The sequence below is a fragment of the Gymnoscopelus braueri genome, assembly GCF_963280865.1.
Source record: "Gymnoscopelus braueri genome assembly, chromosome: 8".
In the NCBI taxonomy this organism is placed as follows: Eukaryota; Metazoa; Chordata; class Actinopteri; order Myctophiformes; family Myctophidae; genus Gymnoscopelus; species Gymnoscopelus braueri.
The window spans coordinates 8,370,546-8,379,310 of record NC_137609.1 but is presented as its reverse complement, the minus strand read 5'-3'; the positions used below and the strand labels follow the sequence as shown (position 1 = coordinate 8,379,310).

At 41.9% G+C, this 8,765-nt stretch overlaps 1 protein-coding gene across 1 annotated transcript in view; it reads left to right on the top strand.

The window, feature by feature from the left end:
- LOC308090669 (uncharacterized protein) overlaps nucleotides 1–8,765 on the top strand; it is a gene marked incomplete at both ends in the record, with an annotated part of 200,778 nt that overhangs the window by 171,512 nt on the left and 20,501 nt on the right. The gene's annotated exons all lie outside the window — the stretch shown is intronic.

The window sequence follows — 8,765 nt, the reverse complement described above, 5'->3', positions numbered from 1 at the left end:
TAGTTCCAGACTATATATAACATTCAGGATGTGTAGTTCCAGACTATATATAACATTCAGGAGGTGTAGTTCCAGACTATATATAACATTCAGGAGGTGTAGTTCCAGACTATATAGCATTCAGAGATTGTAGAATAGTTATGTGTTGTGTAACTTCAGAGAGTTGATGAAGCTACAGGAAGACTGTGGTCTCATGTAGCTTCAGTCAACAACCTACACAGTCTGCTTGATATTTATGACAAACTGCAACACCTTGATGATGTCACATGACATAAGATGAAGTTACACCACACAGAGAAGCAGGTGCATGGTCTTGCTTGTAATAACATTAGAACAGTGAATATATCTCTATCTCTCAATTCAATTCAATGGATTATCTCTTGGCATGATGCTGTAATTAGATGTTCCAAACAGGAGACAAAATACTATCTGCTATCAAGAAACACACCATACGTCCTTAAATTGTCATATTTCCTGCAGTTTTTATTTATGAATCATACATTTCATCACTAATCATTCCCAGCCTGTGAATATCAAATAAATCTAATCAAACAGGACAAACAAATACATATTGTCCTGTATTTCAACATATCAACAAGCTGCTGTATTGGTAGAGAGGATCCATGTTCTCTGTTACAGTGAAACTCATTTATTTGATGATTTTTCTCCTCAGCTCTCCAGGTTAAACCAACACACAACTCAACAGGTAAACAGATATATTACTGTCTCATGTGCAAGATAGCACCGTATTGTTTCCTTATTTCTTCTGAATAATCTCTGAATAATCTCTGAATAATCTCTGAATAATCTCAGAATAACCCCTCTCTCTCTCTCTCTCTCTCTCTCTCTCTCTCTCTCTCTCTCTCTCTCTCTCTCTCTCTCTCTCTCTCTCTCTCTCTCTCTCTCTCTCTCTCTCTCTCTCCAGAGTCAGTGAGGTTGGTGAATGGGACTAGTGTGTGTTCAGGCAGAGTGGAGGTGAAGTCTAATCAGTCGTGGGTCTCAGTGTGTGAAGGTGACTTTGACCAGCAGGATGCAGAGGTGGTCTGTAGGGAGCTTGGCTGTGGGGCTCCTTCAGTCCTCCAGGGGGCGCTCTATGGAGAACTGGACGCTCCAATGTGGACCAAAGAGTTCCAGTGTGAAGGCAGTGAGTCTGTTCTCCTGGACTGTAGAACCTCAGACTCAACTAGAAACACCAGCTCACCTAATAAGACTGTTGAACTCACCTGCTCAGGTAAGAGACTTTAAACTTTAACTTTTGGTTTGGATTATTACTTAACAAAATATGAAGTATTATGTAATAAAAATGCTGCATAGGGTTAACATTACGACAGTGAAGATATCTATATCTCTCAATTCAATTAATGTTATTTGTTATAAACAAATAGTACATTTTCATTCCTGTATATATTTTTGTTTTTATCGTTTTTTGTATAAGTCATACATTTCATCATTCACTCATTCCCAGCCTTTGAATATCAAATACATATCATCAAACAGGAGAATCAAAGGACATCTTGTCTTGTATTCCAACACATCAACAAGCTGCTGTATTGGTAGAGAGGATCCATGTACTATGTTAAAGTGAAACTCATTTATTTGATGATTTTTCTCCTCAGTTCTCCAGGTTAAACCAACACACAACTCAACAGGTAAACAAAGATGAAAGAAGAACAACTGATAATATATTACAGTGTTGAAGGTATTTTAATTAAAGTTATACTTTTGACTGCCTATTCTCTGTACAGAGTCTGATGATGTCAGGTTGGTGGGAGGAGCCAGTAACTGTAATGGCATACTGGAGATGAAACACCAGGGAGAGTGGAGACCATTGTTGGCTTGGTTTGACTGGAACAGGATGTCATCATCTGTAGTGTGTAGACAGCTGGACTGTGGCTTTGCTGTCTCAACAGAATTTACTTCTATTTCTACACGTCAAGCTGGATGGGTGATTCCATCTTCCTGTGTTGGCTCTGAGTCTTCACTGATGGAGTGTGGACCAGTAAAGTCTTATGATTCCACTGTCACACTGAAGGTGAACTGTTCAGGTAAAACAATGACTTCAACAATGACACTAATCTTTACACTCTTATATCATTGCTCTCTCTCTCTCACTCAATCTATAGCTTGTCTCTACTGTGCATACATCTGTCCCTCTATGTATGCATGTCTGTGTGGCTTTAAACGTCATGTCATTATCAAAATGCATTCAGAATGTGCCATTTCTGTTCATCTTGAGTTCACAATTTATTCAGTCCATTTAAAATAGTGATTGGACATGTGTAAAAAACTCCATTTGTTATTTAAGTTGTCTTGTGATGGTGTTTTTACTAGATAAATGCATATTGAGTCACATGACTTGATGGTAGAGCAGATCTATGTTTAGACTTAATGAAGTGTTTAGAGTTCCAGATGCATTCTTTACAGATTCATGTATCCATTGTTTTGGTTTAATACATTAATCTTTTAAATTATAATGCTACTCTCTTTCCATACTATAGACACACACAGAACTACAAATTTCACGCCCACTTTTGAGACAGTGCCTCCACTCGAGGTCCATTAGAACGATGTACTTCAGCTGCCAATGCATTCCCTATGAGAGGATATGAGAGTTAGCCTACTTTTAAAATTATTACATTAACTGGAGACGATATTGATTTAAATAAAAATATGTTTCCAAATGAATGTCTTTGTCAACATATCTTCTTGTTTTCTTAATAGTTGATGTGTTTCACATTTAATTAGCCACTTTAACGAGTTACCCATAATGTTAACACAGCAGAGGCGAGACGGCAGACAGACAAGTTGTCGCATTTCAGTGACATCACTGTCTTTACGAGCGCAGCGCGCCGACCAGTTGCGTACCCACTGTAGAGGCAGGACAGGCAGTCGTCTACCCAACTAAGATCTCGCCTCCCCTAGAAACCCCAAACAACCCGAAAATGTCACGCATCCAACAAGCTTTGAACTGAGCAGATTGGACCTTCTGTTCCAAAGATAATGACCAAAACATCTTGAAAACGGCACTTTTGCCGGTTTTCTGGGTATTGAAAACCTCAAGGGATGCGTCCGTGACGTATATACCATGCGACCACTTAAACTTTAGATTTCAGATGCTAGAACTTTTTACACACTGATGGAGTATATTATAGTATATTGTGGGTGGTATATCGAGATGACAGATATGGGACATAAAAAGGAGAAATTAAACAAATGGGACAGTTTATTAGAACACAAAAAAATCACTACAGCCTCAGTAGTTAACCAGTGAAATTACGGTATTTTACAATGCCTCTCATAGAGATTGCATTGAGAGCTGCAGTTCATCGTTCTAACGTACCTCGAGTAGCGGCGCTGTCTCAAAAGTGGGCGTGAATTTGTAGGCGCCCGTGTCAGCCTGTGTGTCTCTCTCTCTCTCTCTCTCTCTCTCTCTCTCTCTCTCTCTCTCTCTCTCTCTCTCTCTCTCTCTCTCTCTCTCTCTCTCTCTCTCTCTCTCTCCAGAGTCAGTGAGGTTGGTGAATGGGACTAGTGTGTGTTCAGGCAGAGTGGAGGTGAAGTCTAATCAGTCGTGGGTCTCAGTGTATGAAGGTGACTTTGACCAGCAGGATGCAGAGGTGGTCTGTAGGGAGCTTGGCTGTGGGGCTCCTTCAGTCCTCCAGGGGGCGCTCTATGGAGAAGTGAACACTTCAATGTGGACCAAAGAGTTCCAGTGTGAAGGCAACGAGTCTGTTCTCCTGGACTGTAGAACCTCAGACTCAACTAGAAACACCAGCTCACCTGACAAGACTGTTGGACTCACCTGCTCAGGTAAAAGATAAACTATACCTTTTGTTTGGATTATTACTTATTAAAATCGGAACTATTATGTGATATGAATCTAAGTGCTGCATACATTTGTAATAACATTAGGATGGTGAATAAATCTCTATAGCCAAATTCAATTCAGTCTAATGGATTATCTCTTGTCATGATGCAGTAATTAGAATCAGAGGGTGACAGAATGAAAGTTATTTGCTATCAACAAACAAATAGTTAATTTATATTCCCGAATACAACTTATTTCCATCAATACATATAATCGAACGGGAGAAACAAATTACATCTGATTCTTGTCCTGTATGTCAACACATCAACAAGCTGCTGTATTGAGAGGATCCATGTTCTCTGTTACAGTGAAACTCATTTATTTGATGATTTTTCTCCTCAGCTCTCCAGGTTAAACCAACACACAACTCAACAGGTAAACAAAGATGAAAGAATAAAAACTTGATTATAGATTACAGTCTTGAAGGTATTGTAATGAAAGTAATACTTTATACTGCTTACTCTACTGTCTGTCTGTCTGTCTGTCTGTCTGTCTGTCTGTCTGTCTGTCTGTCTGTCTGTCTGTCTGTCTGTCTGTCTGTCTGTCTGTCTGTCTGTCTGTCTGTCGGTCTGTCTGTCTGTCGGTCATCCACAATTCTTTAAGTCGATTTAAAATGGTGAACAGACACCTATAAAAAGCTCCATTTGTTAATTAAGAAGTCTTGTGATCATTTTTACTGGATACTGTAAATGCATGTTGAGTCACAGGACTGGAGAGTAGAGCAGTTATGGCCCTCTTTTACACAAAACACACAGTCAGCAAAGACTAATCTTAGCGGGTTGCACCGTCCAGAATGATATCCTAACCACGTACAAATGTTTCACGCGTCAGATTCACAGCACACACTTTGCGACTGGCGGTGTGGTTGTCTTAAAATAAGGTGTGGTATTGTGCAACCAGAACGGAAAGCTATTCTCCCCACAGACATCGCACATTGCGGATAAGACGGTGCTTGGACCTCGTCTTATCCGACCCTGACCCCCACATACACTAATGTACCCGCCTGTTTTGAATGTGTGAGCTACTACAGTATAAGAAGCTGACTGAAACTGTGTCCAGTCCCAGCCGAAGGGCTGCAGGACTTTGCTATGCTGTCTGTACTTGTTACTGAATAAACCCACCAATCTGGACGTCTTTTCAACCTTCTTTCAAGCAGGCCTAGTAACCCGCAGTCCAGTACAGATACGACAGTTGGTGCAGAAACTCTGGTGGATATGTGCCTATTTTTGGGGTAGATTCTATAGTGAACGAACCAGGGATGTTTCTGTGTGACTGTCAATTCCTTGTGTCAGTTGTGTTTGTATCACCAGTTAGACTAATAGAGACAAACACAATGTAATTGGTGGTTCTGCGTTCGCTATAACCACACCAGACCATTCAGCTTCATTAATCCATATATGCCGCCACCAGTTCTGAACCGATTTCTATAATTCAAAGTTCCCTGTAATGATCAGAATGTGGGTGTTAATTTGGTGTATCAAATATATATTTTTTACAAGGCAATCAAATGCTATGACTTGAAATATAAACGTAGGTCGGAGCTTTCCACACGCACTCAGAGAGAGGGCATTTATTTCTATAGCCTATAGAACAGATATATAAGATAAGTGTAAGATAGCAATATTTTGCTAGGTGACACCACAGCCCTAGTTGAGAGACAATGTCACATGTCAAATAGAGAGTGTTGATGAGGGTTTGTAAAGGACTGTATAAGGGGGACTGGTTCTATGGGGTTATGCTTCATTCGGCCCCGGGTGTCGGTCAGGACACAATTGGACAGGAGAGTGAAGAGGGTTTGGTAACTTTACTTAGGTTCAAGGCGCAGGGTGGTACAGGCTTATACAGGCATGGGTTGTAGATTGGAATGGATGGGTACAGGCACTGATATGACATTGGGTCAATAGTAGTATGTGTGGTTCTGCAGTAAATACAGGAAGGAACAATAACTTGTGTAAGTACAAATACCATTCAGCATCACAATATATCACATTACTGCAATAATATAATATAGTATGCAATATACTAGGCATGCACATACACTGACTGAGGTACATACTAGTCAAATAATAGTCAGCTTAATATTATGCTTGGAGCCTTTCTAACAGAGAGAGTATGGAGGTTAGACTTCCATGAGCTCTTGAAGAAGACTGATGATGACGACGACGATGACGACGATGATGATGATGATGACGATGACGATGACTAGCATTGTTTTGTTTTCTTTTCTATAATTAAGTAATTATTAGCTTAGTTTGTTTATGGACTTTAGTCATTTATTTCTATGTGTATTTCATTATTTTAGAGATTGTCTAACATTTGTTTGTCTTTCTCTCTGTGTGTATAGAGGTAAAGTTAAACAACTTGTATCTGATGTGTTTACAATGCATTCATGTAGTAATCATGTATTCTCTGTTGTGGTTAAATCATTTCATCTTTTATATATAAAAGATTATTTATCTCTTGTGATTTTTTGAGTGAGATGGGATGCTGTAGTTTCTCATTGATTCTAAATAACTCTCTCTCTCTCTCTCTCTCTCTCTCTCCAGAGTCTGTAAGGTTGGTGAATGGGACTAGTGTGTGTTCAGGCAGAGTGGAGGTGAAGTCTAATCAGTCGTGGGTCTCAGTGTATGAAGGTGACTTTGACCAGCAGGATGCAGAGGTGGTCTGTAGGGAGCTTGGTTGTGGGGCTCCTTCAGTCCTCCAGGGGGCGCTCTATGGAGAAGTTGACACTCCAATGTGGACCGAAGAGTTCCAGTGTGAAGGCAACGAGTCTGTTCTCCTGGACTGTAGAACCTCAGACTCAACTAGTAACACCAGCTCACCTAACAAGACTGTTGAACTCTACTGTTCGGGTAAAAGACAAGCTATTTTCTTGCTTTGGATTAATATTCTATTATATATATATATATATTCTATATAATTATATATTATATTTGGATATATATTAATACTCTATTGACTCTTTACAGTGATTGCTAATGTCAGGTTGGTGGGAGGACTCAGTAACTGTAGATTAGATTAGATTAGATTAGATGTCTTTATTATCCACAAGGGAAAATTGTTTTGCTCAGGTCAATGCATACATTCAACAACACAATACATAAATAAACACCACAATTAAAACACCTAGCAAAGTACTTCAATTCTATAAAAAGTTCTAAAAATGGAAAAGAGACTTTAAAAGAAAGCAATGTCCTCTCCACACTTGTGGAGCGCCCAGCCTGTGTTTGTTTCATGTGTGTGTGTGTGTGTGTGTGTGTGTGTGTGTGTGTGTGTGTGTGTGTGTGTGTGTGTGTGTGCATGTAAGTCCATGGAGTGATTAGCACAGAGTCCAGCTCATCCAGGTGCCTGGATCAGGTATTAGGGTGTTTGTGTTTGTTTAGAAGCCTAATGGCTGAGGGGATAAAACTGACACTACCCTTTGCCTTCCTAAATAGAGAGGCACCATATCTCCTACCCGAGGGCAGGACCTGAAAGCAGGTGCTGAGATTATGAGTTGGGTCTCTCGCGATCTTTCCTGCTTTCTTCACTGTTCTCTGGTCGTAGAGATGCTGAAGGGTAGAGCACTGTACCCCACAGAGCTTAGACCCCAAGGTGGTCACCCTCCGCAGCTTAGCCTTGTTGGTCTGTGAGAGCCCCCCATACCAAGCCAGGAAGGAGAAGGTCAATCCATTGTCAATAGTGGTCCCGAGGTATTTGTAACTACTAACCCGCTCCACTACCTCACCACCAAGTGTCAGCTGTGGAATCGGGTCGAGGTCATCCTTCCTCCGGGGGCTTATGAGGAGCTCCTTTGTCTTCCTCACGTTCAACCGGAGGTAGTGCTCCTCACACCACTGGTGCAGCTTCTGTGCTCCCTCCTCAAAGTGAGCAGGGCTGTTTGAGGTGTTGACCAGAGCAGTGTCGTCTGCAAACTTCACGGCCATGCTCGCACTGTCCGAGCCCCTCAGGTTGTTGGTATACAGTGAGAAAAGGAGTGGGGAAATCACTGTCCCCTGGGGGGCACCGGTAGATATGGTCATGACAGAAGATGAGGAGTTGTTGACCTTAACAAACGGCTCCCTCTTGAGGAGGAAGTCCATTATCCAGAGGATCATATGAGGGTCCACCTGGAGATCTTTCAGCTTGGTGCAGAGAATGTGGGGCTGCATGCAGTTGAAAGCCGAGGAAAAGTCCTGGCATATGCATGTGGTGTCTCCAGTTGACTGTAGGTGGTATTTAGTACAGTTATCACTGCATCCTCCACTGATCGATTTGGCCTATAGGCAAACTGCAATGGATGGAGAGTGGAGCTTACTTGTGTGAGAATGCGTGGTAGCACTAGTCTCTCCAAGCACTTTACCAGGACTGATGTCAGGGCCACAGGTCGGTAGTCGTTCAGCTCCACAGGTTAGTCTTGGGAATAGGTCGTATCTCTAAACGTTTCCACAGTGTAGGGATGGTGTTCTCCTGGAGAGAGCGGTTATATAGTTGACAGAGAACACTGGACAGCTCCTCTGTACACTCCTTCACCACCCTCCCTTTAATGAGGTCAGGCCCTGGGGCCTTGGATGGATTAATACTCCTCAGGACCTTCCTCATCTCCTCCTCTGTGATGACGACTGGCTGACTCCGCCCCTTCTTGATCTCATGCAGGAGTTCGTTCTTCAGCCTTTCTGATGCTGCACCGAAGTCGTGGGTGTCAAACCGACAGTAAAAGGAGTTCAGTTCGGTGACAAATGCTGCCTCCTCTCCTTCCCTCCTGTCCGTGGTGGTCTTAGCTGGGGTTTTCCCTGTGAGGACATTGAGTCCTTGCCAGGCCTGCCTCAGGTTGCCAGTGTGGAACATGGCCTCCACTCGATCCTTATAGCGTCCTTTGGCCTGGACCACCTCCTTTTTTATTGTTGCTTGTGCAGCTCTC